Below are 21,082 nucleotides of genomic sequence, written 5' to 3' on the forward strand. Positions count from 1 at the left end.
GCATGAAGCTAGCATGATGCTAGCATGCTTAGCATGAAGCTAGCATGATGCTAGCATGATTAGCATGAAGCTAGCATGATGTTAGCATTATTAGCATGTAGCTAGCATGAAGCTAGCATGATGCTAGCATGATTAGCATGAAGCTAGCATGATGCTAGCATGATTAGCATGAAGCTAGCATGATTAGCATGAAGCTAGCATGATGTTAGCATGATTAGCATGTAGCTAGCATGAAGCTAGCATGATGCTAGCATGATTAGCATGAAGCTAGCATGATGCTAGCATGATAAGCATGAAGCTAGCATGATTAGCATGAAGCTAGCATGATGCTAGCATGATTAGAATGTAGCTAGCATGAAGCTAGCATGAAGCTAGCATGATGCTAGCATGATTAGCATTAAGCTAGCATGATGCTAGCATGATTAGCATGAAGCTAGCATGATGCTAGCATGATTAGCATGAAGCTAGCATGATGCTACCATGATTAGCATGAAGCTAGCATAAAGCTAGCATGATTAGCATGAAACTAGCATGATTCTAGCATGATTAGCATGAAGCTAGCATGATTAACATGAAGCTAGCATGATGCTAGCATGATTAGCATGAAGCTAGCATGAAACTAGCAAGATTAGCATGAAGCTAGCATGAAGCTAGCACGAGGCTTGCATGATTAACATGAAGTTAGCATGAGAATAGCATGATTAGCATGAAGCTAGCATGATTTAACGTGAAGCTAGCATGATTAGCATGATGCTAGCATGATTAGCATTAAGCTAGCACTATTTAGCGTGCAGCTAACAAGATTTAACATGAAGTTAGCATGATTTAGCATGAAGTTAGCAAGATTTATTATGAAATTAGCATAAAGCTAGCATGAAACTAGCATGAAGCTAGTATGACTTAGCATGGAGCTAGCATGAAGCTAACATGACCCAAAGACCCAACCCCCATGTCTCTATGATGTTCAGATCCAGAGATATAAGGCTTTGTTTATTATGTTGCTAGGGTGCTCAAATTGGTTGCTAGGGGCGTGGTTTAATACCCCAGTAGGAATCCTAAGAGACTGATTGGATGCCTGAGTAAAATGAGCCCACCCCTATGTCTCTATGACACTCTGGTGTAAAGATATCCATCTGGGCTTTTTATAATGGTAGTCTATGGGAGATGTTGCTAGGGTACCCAAAATTGTTGCTAGGGGCGTGGCTTAATAGCTCTGGGGCGATCCTAAGAGACCTTTTGGATGACTGAGTAAAATGAGCCCACCCCCATGTCTGTACGACACTCTAAAGTGAAGATATTCCATCTGGGACGCTTTTACTCCCTTATATGGGCATGTTTCCTGCCCCATTATAAGTCAATGGGAAATTTTGGGGGCCTCTTACACCCCAGGGGTACAGCTTACACCTTAATGTGATGTATGTTCTTACAGAGCCTGTCAGCCTCCTTAAATGTGGTAAGCCACAAGTTTCTACAAGTTTCTCACTCGCAGCTATGGCCCGTCAAAGTTGGTCTCCATGTTAAGTAAATGGGAAATTTGGGGTGTTTGAGCGCCCCGTTTAGGAATTTGGAAGGTCCCATCAGTTAGAAAAGATATAGCACACTAAGTCAGACCAGTCTGAAGGTCCGTGGAAAATTTGGTGCATGTAGCTTGAAAGCTCTAGGACGAGTTAGTGTCAGAAATTTTGGGGTAGAATAATAATAATAATAATAAGATATAAGTTTAATAGCAATAACAATATGTTGGCTTTTTCAAGCCAACATAATAATAAGATATAAGTTTAATAGCAATAACAATATGTTGGCTTTTTCAAGCCAACATAATAAGTTTAATAGCAATAACAATATATTGGCTTTTTCAAAGCCAACATAATAAGTTTAAAAGCAATAACAATATGTTGGCTTTTTCAAGCCAACATAATAATAAGTTTAATAGCAATAACAATATATTGGCTTTTTCAAAGCCAACATAACTAGATATTAAAGTTTGAAGACAAACTTTATGTTGGCTTGAAAAAGCGAGTCTGAACATTTTTAACAATTTCACAGGATAAACGTTTACTTGAGAAGTTTAGTTTAGTCTAGCTGTTTGCATGTTTTAGTATGATGCTAGCATGATTAAACAAAGTTACCATGACTTAACATGAAGCTAACACGATTTAACATCATTTAACAAAGTTAACATTATGTTAGCATAATTTAGAATGAAGTTAGCATGATTTAGCATAAAGTTAGCATGATTTACTACAAAGCTATAGCCTATAGTTTAGCATGAAGCTCCCTGCTGAAAAAACTGCATCACACCAGCATGGACCAGCGTGGAAATTATGCTGGTTTGATGCTGGTTTAGCTGATGGTTTCAAGCACCAAAACACAACATATGCTGGTCTTGCTGGTATGACCAGCATGGGATGCTGGTGCTACTGCTTGTTTGGTGCTGGTTTAGCTGGTGCTAATGCTGGTGCTGATGCTGGTTTAGCTTGTGTTCAGTAGCTAACCAGCACCAAAACACAACATACTGTATGCTGGTCTTGCTGGTATGCTGCTTTGTTCAGCAGGGCTAGCTTGATTTAATATGAGGCTAGCTAGGATGATTAGCTAGGATGCTGCTATGCAGTTGCTATGTAATTGTTAGCTACAAGATCAGAGTAGGGGAGAGTGGGGTAAAGTGAGACATCAGGTAAAGTGAGACACCCCCTGTATCTAGGCAACTGAACACATTTGTGGTCCTATGACCATTATGTTTTTAAGCCCCTCAAATTTCCCCTTGGCCATGAAGGACAGGACCTCATGCTGCTGTGGTTGACATGTTTTTTTCACAAAAATATATTTTTTGCTTGTAAAAGTAAATTTTCTTGCTGTCAACTTAATCAACTGTTGTGTCAAAGCAAATTGATTCAGGTAGAAAAACTTATATCACACATGTTTATGAACTACCAACATATAAAACCTTGTGTTGATGCTAGCTGAAGATTAGCCTGAATTTCCAAGAGAGAGAGTTTTTTTCCAAAATGTGGTGGTGGGGTAAAGTGAGACAAATGATGTGGGGTAAAGTGAGACATGAGGCACAAGTTCAGTTTAGTCTAAAACATATTTTAATGTAATATTACATTACATATGTTTTATTTTTAATGTTATAAACATTGCAGAAAAACCATTATGCCTAGTCAATACACCAGGAAGACAGCCTGGGAAAAAACACCCCTTGAGGAGATGGAGAGTGCAGCTGCTTAGGTCAAGGAAGGAAAGAAGTCTCTAATGCTATGTACACACCAAACGCGAGGCATCATGGTACTGTGGGTTCACACCAGACACAAGTTCAACAATTTGCGCAAGTAGATTACATACAAAGTCAATGCAAAGACGCAATCAGACACGTCCTCGCATGTGGCGATGCGAATGACGTGATATGGGTGGCGCTATTCGCCCTAAACATGTCTTCGCCCAATTTGAAAATATTCAACTTGAGCGAAAAATTCCATTACAAAATGTTAAATCCTGCGAGTAATCTAGATCAAGTAACGCACTGCCCCGCATTTGGTGTGTACGTAGCATTATTCACTCTAGATTACTCACGGGATTTAACATTGTGTGATGCAAATTTTTCGTTCGAGATAAATATTTTCAACTTGGGCGAAGACATGTTTGAGGTGAATAGTGCGTGTTTTCGCGGCAAATGCTCCGCTCATATGGCGTCATTCGCATCGCCCCAGGCGAGGATGCGTCTGATCGTGTCTTTGCATTAACTTTGAATGTAATCTACTTGCACAAATCGTTGAACTCACGTCTGGTGTGAACCCACAGTAATAGCAGCTGCAAGGGATAGAAATATTGATAGATGGTTCTGATTGTCTTTTGCGCTGACCCGCAGACACTAGCTGGCTCTAAGGGTCCTTTGTTCTGACCCCCAGACTGCGTTTTAATCTAACTGGTTCTATATGTCATTTGAATGTTAATTAAAAAAATTTGAATTGTCGGAGCCAATGGTCTACAGTGGGCAGCGCTCCGACATGTGGTGCTTTCACACTTTCTGGGAGTTCGATTCCCGGCTCGTGGTCATTTGCCGATCCAATACCCTTCTCTCCTCCCTGTACTTTCCTGTCCTCTCCAAAACTCACTGTTAAATAAAGGCAAAAACTGGCCAAAAAATATAACTTTTGAATTATGTTATGTTGTATTTGATTTTGGTTCAGAGTTACTGTACTTTCAAGTGTTTAGAAAAATAATGTTCTTAATTGACCAATCCCCTTGATTCTGTTACTAGTCCAACATTAGTTCTGGAATGTGTGGTTGTCAAGCTAGCCGTCAGGATTTTATCTGTTACAATATGTGCTGTTATGGTAGTTTCAGAGTGTAAAAAGTAAGTGGATCAGTTTACCCCGAGCTGGTTCACTTTACCCCCTTGATTTTTCTGGTCTGTCTCAGTTTACCCCTAAGCTGGGGTAAAGTGAGACACAAGACCACTTTTTTTAAAACAATCATATTTTCACTGCTCTTCGTCCTGAATACATTCTGGTAATTTCCATAGCTAGGAAACATCCTGAATTAATGGGAAATGTGTAAATTTGACTGATATATCATTTTAGCTCGCTTAGAGGGGAGCAAATGTAAAAAATGTCTCACTTTACCCCACTCTCCCCTATGCAGTAAACATGAAGGTTTTGATGCTTGAAACTTCAATATATTTAAATTCATTATTAGTTGGGAAAACATTTATGCAGCATTTTTCGGACAATAATGTAATGCATAATGATATTCATGTTTTTTTACATCTGGGAACTGATACACAGTATACTTTAATGCACACTGCTGTTGTTTTTATGTGAATATTGATGCATCTTTTCCTTTATCTATGTTTTAGACAAGATAAATAGGATGTTGACCTTTGATTTTTCCCAGCTGGTGCTTTACTGCAACATCTATGTGAATTGTTTGCCATTTAAGAGGTTCACAAATAGTCACTAGGATAATGACACTGATGATAGTGCGTCTGTACCTATTGATTGAAACCTTTATTGCCCCGAAGGGAATTTGTTCTGCACCCAAGGAAGCCACATTAACAAACATCCAACGACATTGCAAACATAAAAAAATATAAACAACACAAGACAATAATAATAGCAATAATAATGGCCTAAAATAAGTCCAATATCTAAATAAATCGATAGCTAATTAAAAATGTCTAATTAAAAATGTCTATAAAAAAATTATTTTTTGTGCCTCTGTCTGATCTGTTCAGTAACTGAATGCTCCTCGGTACAAATGACGTAATGGCACGTTTCGTTTTTGTTGATGGCATTCGAAATCTACATCCAGATGGGAGTAAGAAGAACTCTAAGAAAAGTGGGTGGGATGGATCATCCAGTATCCTCAATGCCAGATTGAGGGTATACTGGTCTGTAAGATTGGAGATGGTTTTAACATCAGATCCAGTAATTTTTCTGCCCATTTTAGTCACCTTATCCAGCATATTCCTGTTCTATCAGTGACATCTTATCACTGTGTAATATTTTAGGCCAGAGCTTCCCAAACTTAACACTGGTAAGCCCCCCAAAAAACATAGCAAAAGCTCCACGACCCCCCCCCCCCATTTGTAGTATAACATATATTTTTAATAAAGCCGATTGTCTCTTTGCACATTACCAACATTTAATAACCAGTTTTTAAGAATCTCATGTGAATCATGAGAACTATGGAAAGTATTTTATATTCTGTTGAAAGATGACGTGAAAATTCTTTACAAATAAATGAAGAGTCTCGTTGCAAAACGAGATAAATCCATTTTTTTACATTTTTGTGAAAATATGTTTATTATTATGTTATCATGTTATTATTTTGTTTTATGGTGCTACTTAGCTGTATTTTTTAAGTTATGAAGGTTTAAATCAAAACAAAACAACTGCAGTTGAATTGAAATTAATTGGAATGCACAACCAAAAAACAAGATTTCTGAACAATTAAAAAAATGGTGGTTATCTCGTTTTGCAACGAAACTCTTCATATATAAAACCATAACACTACATACTTTCTGCATAGTATTTACCATTATAACACAAAGGGGTGGTTTCCCGGACAGGGATTAGACTAGTCCTAGACTAAAATAAATATAAGAGCTGTCCAAACTGAAAACAACATGCACTGACATATCTTAAAATACATCAGTGCCCTTTGTTTTTCCTTAAAATGCACGCCAGTATGTTTTTAGTAAGGCATGTTTATTCAAACTAGTTATATTTCATAATTAAACTAAGGCCTTGTCCTGTCTTAAGCTAATCCCAGTCTGGGAAACCACCCAGAAGTGTGTAACAGAAGCTACATAGCTCACAAATAGTTCATAAATCTATTGCAATGAATTACATAATATGTTAAAAAATATAAAAAAATATATATAAAAACGTTTAAGCAATGTATCTCACCTCAGTATAGTAAAAAAATGAAATAAATATAAACAAATATACAATATATACATAAATACGCTTTAATATCACATGATTTTTTTATTTAGCCTAGTCAAGGTCCCCCGCAGTACTGCGACGGCCCACTGGGGGACAGCGGCCCACAGTTTGGGAAGCACTGTTTAAGGCAAAGAATTTATCAATTTATTGTAGAATTGTCCATTTTGTGCATTTCTCAAAGTTAATCAATTAAATAAAATAACGAACAAAATGATAAGCATTTTATATATATAAGAGCAAATGAGTTCATATGGCCATTGATAGCATTATATTTATTTTATTTTCATTTATATTACTGTTTAAGGAAGCTTTTCTTGTTTTATTATTTTTAATATTATGGTTTAATATTGTCTGCCCCGTATCCAAAGCTCAAATGTGATCATATTTTATATATATTTTTGAAATACTTTTGTTACACGACTAGTATTCAGGTATTAGGTAACATCACGTGATTAATTCAAACCAATGAGACGACAGCTTTGGACGAGAGTCTGTATAGCTAATGAGCTTGCTTCCGGTAACTTCTCACTGGTTTTGCCTTCACTGAGCGAGCGCCACTTTCTCAGCTATCTCTTGAGGTAGGTCAAATTTCCTCATAAAAGTCTTAAAATTTCACAGACAGACGGTGGATTAATCAATTTGATGATTTTAAATATGTCGATTGTTAATTTAGATGAGTGTAATATTACTTACGTTTAAACAATAAAGAAATATAACGGATTATCTTCTGCTATCATTGTTTTCTGAGGTAAATTATGCGTTGGAAAAAAACAAACGGATAGTTCAAATAATTGTAGCCTAAGAAATTGTGGCTAAAGCCCATTTTTATTGTTTATATGATTTTAGTTTGATATATTGTTAATGTGAACCGTTAAACGGACGGACCGACCGAACAATTTCAGTGAGGGAAAAGGTAACCGTTAACTTAAGTGGTTGTCAGACACTCAGGCGTGTGCCTGTTTTTGGTAACAAAAATCAACTTAACCGAGGTTATATGGATGGTAGGAACAACCATTTAAGTTGTGGACTAACATATGCAATTATATATAATAAATGCATGGTGTCGTCTATAGAAGAATAACATAACGTTACGTTACTCGAAGCTACAGTGACAACTGCAGGCGAGGCTTTACTTAAATGCCTTGTTTGTTCATGAGTTTTTGACCTGTTTCATATTTTATCATAGTTTTTACGTTCATTTTGAAGTTATGGTAACTTAACTTATTTGTTTAAGATACGTTTGGTAGGCGCGAACATAGATATGTATATAAAGGCTAGATGGCTCAAGGCGGAGTCCCTAACGGCATCACCTGGCGGCCATCTTACGACAGGGCGCTCGCTCACTCGTAGCATTGAGTTTAATGGTGCAGGTACTTTTAAATGACCATAACTTGCTCAATTTTCTACCGATTTTCAAACGGTTTGGATTTTTACAAACGTTATTAACGTGGCTATAATTTAAGCAAGTTATGGTCATTTAAAAGTACCTGCATCATTAAAACTCAATGCTACGAGTGAGCGAGCGCCCTGTCCTAAGATGGCCGCCAAAATGCGGACGTTGCACTCAATTGGCCAGCAGCGCAGACGAGCTTTATATACATATCTATGGGCGCGAACCCGGGAGGTCGCGCCCAGCTTGAGCTTCCGCATTATTAACACTGTTATGCTGCGTTCCAGGGAACCGGTGTTGTGTCGAACTCAGTTCCCCCTATGTTTCCCTTTAGTGTAGTGCTTTTATAGCGTTTTCATCACGTTACATTTAGAAAGATTAAAGATTTGAATTGGTTATACTAAAAAGGCATAATATCATGTATTTTATAATACAATTTATTAAATATTTCATACATTTGACAGTTTTTTTATTAGGGTATTTCTTTTAAAATATAGCCTGTCTTTTTCTCTTTTTTCTTTACTGGTTGTTTTAAAAATGTAATGTTTGCATACATAAATAAATAAATATTATACATATAATATGATTCATACTGTAAAAATAATTGACTTACCATTAAGAACAATACAGATACATTACAGAAATGCACACATATACATCTCAGTAGCCATTCAAACTTTAAATATATAAATAATAAAACCTATAACGTGATAAAAACGCCATAAAAACACTACACTGAAGGGAAAAATAGGGGGAACAGACTTCGACACAACACCGGTAACCCGTAACTCACGAGAACAAAACCACGACTCACGACTCTGAACTGGGAGTACATCGATCTAGTACGAGTTCACGGGTGGGAAGTCACGGGTTTGACTGCCGTTCCAGTGCACTTTCACCGGTAGAAGGTTGTAAAAACACGAGTTACAGGCTGCCTGGAACGCATAGGGTCGTGAGTCGTGGTTTTGAAGTCGTAACTCACGAGTTTAAAAGCCTGCCTGGAACGCAGCATTAGCTTCACTGTTATTTTAATTGCGAGAGACGAAAAAATGTTTGAACAAAGAGCCTAGGTAGGGGGAAGTACACAAAATACATGCGGTTTTTTCTAGTGTAATGTTTATTAATATGTTGGAGGCAATTCCTCAAAATCTACTTTATAAAATATACTATTGTAAACAGAATATGGTTGGTATATCAACCCTTATGATTTGATAATAATGTATGTTTTTTTTTTTCTCTTTCCCCTGTACTTTTGTTACATCATTTTTTTGCTGTCTAGACATTTTTGTGGTAAGTCATTTATATAACAATCTCTGTTGCAACATAATACTTTTTTTCTGAACAGTTAACCTTGCACATGATATTTAAATAGTAATGTTTAATTTTTCTTTCTTTTGCTCTTTTGAAAACTTTAACTGCTTTAGCTAAGTAAGTATTATTTTTGAATGTCAAATTCTTACTAAATGTACAAGTTGTGACATATTTTATTTAGATATTTAGTGACCATTTCTTTTTCTTCTGTTTGATTTTCTCTAGACCTCAGCCAAATTCCTGGTTTTGCTGGGCAACAGCACCTATTTAATACAATTTTTTATAGCGAACCCAAAGGCTCTTTTCAGAGCCATCGACATTGCGTCACTGGTAAGTCATTTTCAATTACTTTTGAATCAGTAATTGCCTAATGACATTATAACATTGTTTTTCTGTTAATGTAACAGATATTGTTTACCAATGTTTATTGTTGTTTGTCAGTTTTGGCCATTTCAGCATGTTTGAAATAGGGGTGTAACGGTTCAAATTACTCACGTTTCGGTGCGTATCACGGCTTAGGGTCACCGTTTCAGTACACATTGGTCACAACAGGCTGCTTTACAAAAATAAAAACCTAAGCCGTTTTTAACCTCTGCCAAAATCAACATTTTCACTTAAGAGCACTTGTATTATTATACAACATGTACCAACTTTACTGTGCAATTCAATATGAACATAAAATAGCTTAGAACACTGGGTTACTTTTTATATTCTATGCCGCTATCTTCAAGTTTTTTTTGCAAGAAGATCAGTTTGTTAATATTCAAACACAGAAGGCAATTTGTGCTGTTTCTGTCTCACCTGCGATCGCGTGCAATCAACAAAACCCTGGTGATGAGAGAGCAAACGACTCGTCATATTAGATGTATTGCCTTAGGCGTATGGCACTCGCAAATTTTACAGTTTTGTCCACGTTTTCTTGAGCATTGCTGCTGCATTAGACTTAAATGAAGCTGGAGATGACTCTGTTAGCGTCTTTTCCCCTTTGTTTGCCATGCTAAACGGTCCGTGAAACACACACACACACAAACACGTGAGGAGGAACTGTGAGGTAGGCAACAGATTTACATACTTTGAGTTGATTGGACAGGTACTCTCACCTTAACACATGCAGAGATTATTCAGAACCATACACTAGCTGTTTGTTAATTCATGTTTTTCACCAAACTATATTAGAAATGCGTTGTCGAATTAAACACAGTGCACCGTGATGCACGTGCGTCCTGAACTGTGGGCGGATAACGGGACGATTCAATTCTTTACCGAGAACCGTTACACTCCTAGTTTGAAAGTAAAACTGACTTTATTGAAGGAGTACTCCACCTTCAGAAATAAAAATGATAGATTTTTCTACTCAGCCCCATCTAAGTCATCTAAGGTGTTTAATATATTTCTTTCATCAGCTGAACACAATCAGAGTTCTAATTAATAATATCCTGGCTCCTTTTTGCTTTTTAATGAGTTTGATCATGGACCAAACATTTACAATCTCCAAAAAGTCTGTCCATCCATCCATCATTAATTCATATACAACCCAGTGGTTTAATAAATGTATTTAGAAGCAAAGTATAAGGTTTATAAGAAAGTTTAGTTCTGAGCACTTTAAGTGATAGTTACACATATGTAATGTAATAAAAACAAAATCAACAATAGATTTAAATAAAGTGGTTTGTAAAATCTTATTGGTTCTCGTGTTTCATCATGAGTTGTGATGAAACTGACAGTCGTTATGCACGAAGGCCAATCGGATGTCAAGTGCCATATTTAAAACTAAATGTTTTATTGTCTGTTTATTTAAGGTATGTGTTGTAACTAAAAGGTCAAAATATGAATTGTTTTTTTCTCACAAACCTATTGTTTTGTTTATTAACCCACTGGATCTATTAAATATGCATTACTTTAAAATGGATGGATGCAGTTTTAGGAGCTTCTAAACATTTGGTTTCTGATCAGAGCCATTACAAAGCAAGGAAAACCCAGGGTATTATTTAATATAGGTCTGGTTGTATTCAACTTAACAAAGAAAGACAAACATCTTTGATGACAAGGGGGCGAGTTAAAATTTTTTCTATTCTGAAGGTGGCATTTTACAGTTTAGGTTCTATTTTGTTGCCTGATGCGATAATTTATTAAATTAACAATCTTTACATTAATACCACAGGAAGGGGAACATTTAGAGCAGGAATAGCATATAATTAATTGTTCATTCTGAAGCATATGTGACTAGCTTGATCATTTTGGGTACGACTAAATAAGATCAAGTATGCTGCAGTATGCTAAAGAATTATTATAGGACAGCAGAAACACTGAAGTTTGAATGACATTATACTGCACATTGTGGACCTTTGTATTTAGAAATTATTTAGACCCCCTACACAATTCAGTTTTGTTAGGTCTCAATCTGAACCCTAAAATACCCCCCCCACACACACCTTTATTAATCTGCACTCAGTACGCCATAATGAGAAACTGAAAACAGAATTTTGGAAATGTCTAAATGTATTAAAAAGAAGAAAAAAATCAGACACTTTACTTGGTAGTTAGTTGAAGCACTTTTTGCAGCAAGTACAGCCTCAAGTCTTTTTGGGGATGACGCAACAAGCTTTGCACACCTGGATTGAAGGATTTTCTGCCATTCTTTTAAATCCTTTCAAGCTCAGTGAGTTTGGATGTGAACTGTCGGCTGACAGCCATTTTGAGGTCTTTCCAGAGATGCTTGGTGAGGTTGAAGTCAGGGCTTTGGTTGCTCCACTTCTCACATAGTTGTTCCTAAACCACTACTGTGTTGTCCTTGTTCTGTGCTTAGGGTCATTTTGATCAGGTTTTAGTGAGGATATCTCAGTGGACTCCAGTCAAGGTGTAGAAACATCTCGGCATTGATCAACACAAATAAATGGCACCTAAACAACATTTCTAGTGTTATCGCAAAGGGTCTGAATACTTAAGTAAATGTGAAATAATTTTTTTCCTTTAAAACATTATACAGAAATGTCTTAAATTCAGTTTTCTCTTTGTCATTATGGGGTACTGGATGTTGATTAATGAGAATGGTTTAAATTCTTTTTTTTTTTTTTGAGTCAGAACATTTTAATTAGGCCTTGAAAAGCTGCATCTGACATGGGACTTTTATTAACACACCCCCAGGTTCACAGACAAGGTTTAGTAAAACACATCTTAAGATATGCCAGTGCCATTGATTTGTCTTATGATACACACCAGTAATGTCTTCTTCAAAGGCGTGCTTTTTAAAGATGCTTAATAGGCTTGTCTGTGAAACCAGTCTACAGTGTTTAATATTGTCACAACTGCATTATGTTAGGAAAGTAATATAATTTTAAATTCTTGAGTTATATATAAATTATAAAAAGGACTAACGCATACTTAACAAATTTGCAAATAAAGTAAAGGGGTTTAAGTACTTTCTAAATACACTGTAAATGTGGTTATGCCTACTTTTAACTAATTTGTCTTTTTTGTTGATTTTGTTTTTCCTAGATTGGACATCTTATTCATCTTTGTAAGTAACAGTTACTTATTTCAGATTTAAAGCGATAGTTCATCTTAAAATTATTTTTTTATGTTTATCAGCTTACCTCCAGGCCATCCAAGATGTAGGTGAATTTGTTTCTTCAGTAAAACACAAATATAGATTTTTAACTCCAACTGTTTCAGTCTGTCAGATGTATAATGCATGTGGGTGGTAACAAAACTTGATAGAGGAATGTACAGACAAATCCAAATTAAACTCTGCGGCTCATGACGACACCTCAATGTCCTGAGACACGAAACGATCGGTTTGTGCAAGAAACCGAAAAGTATTTATATAATTTTTTTACCTTCAATACAGCACTATGCCTAAAGGAGTACGTGTGTGCACATCTTCTTCTTTTTGGTGTCTAAGGGTGGGTTGCAAACCAACTTCATAAGAGCATACCGCCACCTACTATATCGGGTGCCCCGTATAGTGCTTATGCACCCTCATGAGGTGCAGCCGATACAATAGGTGGTGGTATGCACCTATATAGTTGCTTCGCAACCTGTTGGTTCAGTTTCATCTCTTAGGACATTGATGTGTCGTCACGAGCCGCAGAGTTATTTTTCTCTATCAAATTTTGATACCATCCACATGCATATTCACTGAGAGACTGAAACGGTTGGAGTTAAAAATCACCTACAATTCGGATGGCCTGATGGTAAGCTGATAAACATAAACATTTTATTTTTAGACGAACTATTGCTTTAACAATGGGGGAGAGATGACTGGGATTTTATTAAAATAATTTTCCTAAGGCTGAATAATATTACTCAACAAAAAATTTGTACAGATTAAACAATTACTTCATATCACATACCTGGCTGTCAGCATTGGGCATTACATGCACAAAACATAAGATCATACATCGTCCTGCTGTCTAGTCAATCTGAACACAACAAACCCATGTGTAGTCACATCCTTGTTTCTGCCAAAATGGCAAAGCCAATATGGTTTAAAGGTAGCATCTAGTAACTGTAATGCACAATTGATTTTCACTGCCTGGTTACTTTATGACCTCATGAAGGAACATACACTATTAAATTTAATCAGCAGTTTGCATGGAAATATGAAAAATATTGTATAATTTTAAAAGTTGAAATCAGAGTCAGTTTGTGTCATACACTTAACACTGTACAGAGCATCAGCTCTTGACTGCCCCACCCTTACCAGAATGGACATACAGACTGGACCTATATTCTGTGTAACCAAGATAATATAATTCAGCCTTTTCAAAAACTGATATTAGAGTGATATCATATTTTTAATATGATCTTAATACTTTGAGTTTAAAACAAAAATTTTAACTTATTTTTGTCCTGCAATATGTTTTGTACAATTAAGTATTTACTGTTAATCTTTCTGTAATATGCGTGCTATTTTGACTTAAGAATGTAACTAACTTGTTTTTTTTTTCTCTTTGTCTTGTGTTTGTTTGTCATGTCCTGTCCTTTATATACATTTTCATTCAAACTTTTATCTTGCTAAATTCATTGCTTCTCTTCTATTCTGTACTTTAACTTCACAAACACCTGGCCGTGCTTTTTAAAACGTTGCTGCTTTGCTTGCTTGCTTCCTCTTCAAACGTATCCTAACTGCATTTAAACACTGCAAAACATGCCATGCATACCCAAGCAGCTTGCCTCTTAAAAACTGCCAGGAAACACCAAAAAACACAGATTCAACTAAAAAACAAAGCCTACAAATTCTACCCAAAACAAACGACCCATTTTTTTACCCCACCCAGACCACTCTTTTGCCCTAACCCCAATACACCGACTACCCCCAAACAGAACGCCCCTTTTAACTTTTTGCTTTGACAGAAAGAGTGAGAGCAGAACTACCTACAGCTCCAGTGTGCCCTGCTGCCTTGAGTGTCTTCACAAAGCAACGTTGATTAGAGGACTGCGTTGGGAAATCAACACCATCAACACACACAATAATTTACTATAGTTTTAAAATTACATAATTTCCTATAGTCTTTTAGACTGTTTACAATAGATAATACACATTACAGTACTTTTAAAAGTCATTAATATATCAGTAAAAAAATTGTTTTGGCAAGTTCATCTTTGAAACGTATTACATTATATCTGAGTCTTTTCACATTTGCCTGTACTCATACTTACTATACTAATTAATTGCATTAGTGATATTGCCTAGGGATATTGTTATCATTTCTGTAAAATATTGGGGTAAACAGTGTTTAACAGTTCAACAGTTCCATTGCTATAGTCTTGTGTGTTTGTATATCTAATTTGTTGACTGTTTTAACTGTGAAATTAGTACAGTACTTTAAAAGATTGTTAATATATAAGTAAAATATTCTAAGTTTGACTGTTGTTGTAACTGCTAATTGAATAGACTACATTTAAAGGTCATTAAAAATTTTTGGTTTGCCAAGTTCGTCTTTGAATCTTACCACATTGTAACATTTACCTTTATTAGTTGATTGCATTACTGATATTGCTTTTGGTTAAAATTTTTGTACAATATTGGGGTTGACAGTATAACAGTTCAATTGCTGCTTATAATAGATAATACACATTACAGTACTTTTAAAAGTCATTAATATATCAGTAAAAAAAATAGTTTTTGCAAGTTCATCTTTGAAACGTATTACATTTATATCTGAGTCTTTTCACATTTGCCTATACTCTACTAATTAATTACATTAGTAATATTGCCTTTGGTTATCATTTCTGTAAAATATTGCGGTTTACAGTTCAACAGTTCCATTGCTATAGTCTTGTGTGTTTGTATATCTAAGTTCTTGACTGTTTTAACGGTGAAATTTTAGTACAGTACTTTAATATATCAGTAAAATATTCTAAGTTTGACTGTTGTTGTAACTGCTATTTGAATAGACTACGTTTAAAGGTCATTAAAATATTTTGGTTTGCCAAGTTCCTCTTTGAATCTTACCACATTGTAACATTTACCTTTATTAATTGATTGCATTACTGATATTGCTTTTGGTTAACATTTTTGTACAATATTGGGGTTGACGGTGTTTGACAGTATAACAGTTCAATTGCTATAGTTTTGTGTGTGTGTATATTTAATTTGTTGACTTGTTACTGAAATTTCAGTCCTGTACTTTAAAAGCTAATTAATATATCAGTAATATATTTACAGTTTGACTCTTGTTGTAATTGATATTTGAGTGCAGTACATTTAAAGGTAATTAAAATATCAGTAAAGTATTTTGGTTTGGCAAGTTCATATTTGAATCTTACCACGTTGTAACATTTGCCTTTACTAATTGGTTGCATTACTGGCATTGCCTTTAGTTAACATTTTATAATTCAGTGAAATACAAAGGGTTGACAGTATAACAGTTACATTGTGTGTATGTAAATATAGTAGTTTGACACTTGTTACTGTGGTATACTAGCATAACGTATAATAAGCATTAATATTCATTGAGTGGGTCTTTGTATTTGTTATTAAGGTTTTATCCGGAAAATTTGCAGTTGTTTAACATACGAAAGGTACTTTGCTATAAACAGATCTTTAGATTTCTAACACCTGTTCCATCGTCATGCCACGTAAAGGTAAACGAAGTGAAGCCCAGAAGCAGCGCAGAAAGGTAGAAGCTTCACTGTGCATTAACTCCGTGTCAAGTGCGAGTGACGTAAGCCCAGACGTGCTCTCTGTTACGGCGTCCCACTGTCAAAGTGACCCGAGGTACGGTATTTATTCGAGAGGCCAACAGTGCACGTGCAATTCCTTAATGTTTCTCGCGGTGCACAACGAACGTAATGAACTGAACAGTTTGGAATTAGATGACATTTTAAAGAAAGGTGATGCTTTGTACACTCTTGTCAAGCAAACACTACAGAGTAAAGGACAATTTCGGAGTAATTTCCTTGATTTTGATGAGCTACCGGATAAACTTGAGACAAACTTGTGCTCTTACAACATCATTAAACATGGCCAGAGGTTTGGATTACTAAGAGATGCACCTGCACTAGGCAGCTATGACAACCTCGAGAATACTCTGCAATGTCTCAGAAGTGAAATCAGCAACTGCCTGTTTTTGTGTGAACTTTATTGTGTTGCTCTGTTTAGAGATCGCTCAGGGAGGTTTGGATTTTTTGATTCACACTGCAGAACACCAGATGGCATGTCTACTAATGATGGCACGGGTACTGCTGTAATGTTGACATTTTCACGTTTAGAAGACATGATAGAGAGACTGTTGCTGTTGTTTCAAGGGTGTTTCCAGTTAAGCGATAACGTGCAATTTGATCTGCTGCCAGTATCATTCACAAGCACAACAGTATGTACTGATGTCTCCATGGAGTATATTGATAACATAGAGCCGTGTGTAGCATCTCAAATATCTGAAAAACAATTCCTGTCCACTAATTACCAATGTGCACCTGCTGCATCGTCACAACAGCAAAGTCAGGTAATAAATCCAGTTCAGTGGCCAATCAACATAACAGATGAAGTTGAAATGGAGATTCAAACTACTGTTACTGACAATTTGGACAGAGACAAAAATGTTCAATTAAATAAACTTTCTCATAACATCTCAAAAGATTCCTCAATTCAAATTATATTGTCAGATCCAAATGATCACTGTTTGGAAACATCCGACTTGAATCAACAATCAAAAAAGCTTAACAAATCCAGAAGGCGCAAGGATTACAAGATAAAATGGCACAAAAAAAATGATTTAAAACAAGATAGGAAACAGACAAAAAAAACTGAGCATTACAAAACAAGTACAGAATACAAGGAAAGACATTACCAAGCAAAGAAGAACCGTTATCAAACTAATACGTTTTACAAGGAAAATCACAAACAAGCCATTAAAAACAAATATAAAAAATCTGAAGAATATAAGAATAAAAAAAAAATTGGTGCTATTATGAATTACAGGAATAACGAGGAATATAGAAATAAAAAAAAGAGAAAAATAATCAGCAGTTACAGTAGTAATGCACGATTCAGAGAGAGACAAAAAAACTATGTAATTAGAAATTACATAATGGATCAGCATTTTAGAGAGAGACAAAAATCCTATGTCATAAGAAATTACAGAATGGATCAGCATTTTAGAGAGAGACAAAAATCCTATGTCATAAGTAATTACAGAAATAGTGATAGATTTAAAGAAAAGCAAAAGAGGTACATAACTGATAGATATTCAAGAGATGCAATTTTCAGGCAAAGGCAAAAAGACTATTACATAAACCGGTGCAAAATAGATTCAAAATTCTATGAACAAAGAAAGGACGCGTTTAAAAAACGTTATCAACACGACTCACTCTTCAGGTGTCGCCAGAAATCATATCATCTATTCAAAGCTAAAGACAGAATGTCAGCACTCAAAATACTTCACAAGATAAACTGTGCACAAGACATACAGCACAAATATAAAGTAATTGACTGTGTGCGCCAGGCAACACAAGTGTTTAGAAATAACCAACCTGTTGAAATACAGAATCCAGTGATATTAAAGGCATTGCAAACTTTCAGAGACATTATAAAACAGGGACCAACATATATATGCACATGCTGTGCAAGAGCACTCTTCTCAAATCAAGTGCGCACCTGTGATCGTGAAAGCTATCAAAAGAATCCAACAGTTGTTTCACTATGTTTGACAGGTAACTATGTTCACATCTGTTCTGATTGTACTGATCAGTGTATGAGGAACACAGAATGGATCTGTCACAGCTGCCATTCAACACTTTTGAGAGGTGCAATGCCAGACATTGCTGTAGCCAATAAGCTTCAGTTTACTCCCATTCCTCCAGAGCTATGCAATTTGAATATTCTAGAAAGACATGTTATTGCAAAGTACATTCCTTTTGCTAAAATCTTAACACTTCCTAAAGGCCAACAGAGAGCTATAAAGGGTGCTGTGATTTCAGTTGCATCTGAAGTGGAAACAACAGTTAATTGTTTACCTAGACCAAGAAGTGAATCGCAGCTGCTTACAGTGAAACTGAAAAGACGTCTTTGTTACCAAGGTCATTATCAGTATCAGACTATGAATATGCACAAAGTTTTATCTGCTTTAGGAAAACTTAAAGATATGCATTCAGAATATAAAAATATTGTTATAAATCCATCTCCCCAGACAGATGAAATGCTGAATGAGTATAATCAGTCTTTAAATGACAGCAGTGCACACGATGAGCCAATGGACATTGACGACAACAGCCAAAGTGAAAACACAGAACGACAAAGCAATGAAAATGAACTTGACAATTCAAGTGATGACCCTGAATCTAATAATGAACAACAATCGGGTCTTGTCTTGGACACATGTCTACAGCCCCCAGATCCTGGTCAACATTTGTTGTCTTATGATGATGGAATATTTTGTATTGCCCCTGCAGAAAAAAACAGTCCTGTAAGCATTTTTAAAATTCCTAAGCTTGAGTCTATGGCATTTCCAGTGCAGTTTCCTGATGGTAAAAACACTTTTGATGAGCCTGACAGAGTGAAATGTGTCTCCCCCAGCAGATACTTTAACACCAGGTTATTCTCTGTAGATAACCGTTGTGCAAAGGACACAAACTACATTTTTTTTGCACAGTTTGTCACAGAAATGCACATGGCCACATCTAGTATGTCCATTCAGTTGAGAAAAGCAAAACCTATGACACGTGATGGTCGTAGAATAAACTGTTCACTGCTGCAGGATAAATCTGAGTTAGAAAAACTTGTACACAACAAAGAGGCAACACGTTTCATGCAGCCACTAAGAGGAACACCAGCTTACTGGGAGAAAACTCTGCGTGATTTGTTCTCTATGCTAAGACAACTGGGCACACCTACATTTTTCTGTACATTTAGTGCTGCTGAGATGAGATGGCCAGAAGTTATTACTGCTATTAAAGCACAACAAGGTGAAACAGTGAACTTTTCTGAATTAGACTGGTCAGAGAAATGTGAAATTCTTAAAAGCAACCCAGTCACAGCCATGCGAATGTTTGAAAAACGAGTTGAAGCCTTGATAAGAGATCTAATAATGTCACCTGCTCAACCCATCGGTGAGGTAATTGACTTTTTTTATAGAGTAGAATTTCAACAGCGTGGCTCTCCACACATTCACTGCCTATTTTGGGTGAAAGATTCTCCAGAATTTGAAAAAGATCAAGATGAAGATGTGTGCAATTTCATTGATAAATATATCTCATGTAAACTTCCAGACCCAAACAAAGACCCAGAACTACATAGAATTGTAAGTGAAGTACAGATGCACAGTCGTAACCACTCCAAATCCTGTAGAAAAAACAATAAGCACTGTAGATTTGGATTTCCCAAACCACCCATGAACACGACCATGATAACTTATCCCAGGCCTCCTCCAATAGATCAGTCTGATGAAGAAAATGAAGCAACAGAAGAGAGAGAAAATGACAGTACTGCACAAGCAAAAGCACAACTTCAAAAAGTGTGGGATCTGCTGAATGACACAACACAGAGTTTTGAAACCACAGCACAGCTGCTTCAAAAAGTAAACATGACTTATGAAGAATATAAAAAATATTTTCAATGTCTGTCAACATCAAATGTAATTGTCATGGAGAGACGACCACGTGACTGCTGGGTTAATGGCTATAATCCAATGCTGTTAAGAGCCTGGAATGCAAACATGGACATCCAGTTCATTATCAATCCATACAGTTGTATCATGTACATTCTCTCATACATTTCAAAAGCTGAACATGAGATGAGTGATTATTTAAAAAAAGTAATAAAAGACTCAAGTCATGATAACATGTCTGACTGTGAAAGCATGAAGCAGGTCATGAATTGCTATGCAAAATCTAGGGAAGTTTCTGCTCAAGAAGCAGTTGCTCGCACATGCAGTCTAAAACTGAAATCATCATCTCGAGCTGTCATATTCATACCCACTGATGACAATGCTGTAAAGATGAGTTTACCAATAAAGTATTTACAGACAATGGACCCTGACTTAGAGAATGTGTGGATGACTGGACTGCCAGAAAAGTACAAGGCCAGACCAAACAAACCTGAATTTGATAACATGTGCATGGCAGAATTTGCAAGTGAATATCGCATTGTTTATGGAAGACAGAAAAAGGGTAAAAATGTTTTGCCACTCCAAAAGAATATAGGACACATTCAAAAAAGAACACGGGGTAAACCTGCTGTTATTAGATTTGCTCGTTTCTCAGAGCAAAAAAACCCAGAAAAATACTTTGGAGCATTGTTAAAACTCTACCTACCATATCGCACAGATGAACAGCTTAAGTCTCCAAGATTCCCAACATATGAATCATTTTACAAATTTGCTTCAGTAAACCTTCCAGGCACTGATGAACTGCAACGCGTGTGCATGATTGTAAATGGAAACCGTGAAAAGTATGAGAAGCATAATGAGGCAATAGAACAAGCAATTGA

The 21,082-nt window shown here is 36.1% G+C and overlaps 1 long non-coding RNA gene across 1 annotated transcript; it reads left to right on the plus strand.

The window, feature by feature from the left end:
• The first annotated feature begins 9,410 nt into the window (after positions 1–9,410).
• On the plus strand, positions 9,411–15,525 carry LOC135774594 (uncharacterized). Its single transcript, XR_010543756.2, has 3 exons — positions 9,411–9,483; positions 12,649–12,670; positions 14,321–15,525. It is a non-coding gene; the product is annotated as an uncharacterized lncRNA (long non-coding RNA).
• Positions 15,526–21,082: the final 5,557 nt, after the last annotated feature.

Source organism: Paramisgurnus dabryanus, chromosome 5, assembly GCF_030506205.2.
Source record: "Paramisgurnus dabryanus chromosome 5, PD_genome_1.1, whole genome shotgun sequence".
In the NCBI taxonomy this organism is placed as follows: Eukaryota; Metazoa; Chordata; class Actinopteri; order Cypriniformes; family Cobitidae; genus Paramisgurnus; species Paramisgurnus dabryanus.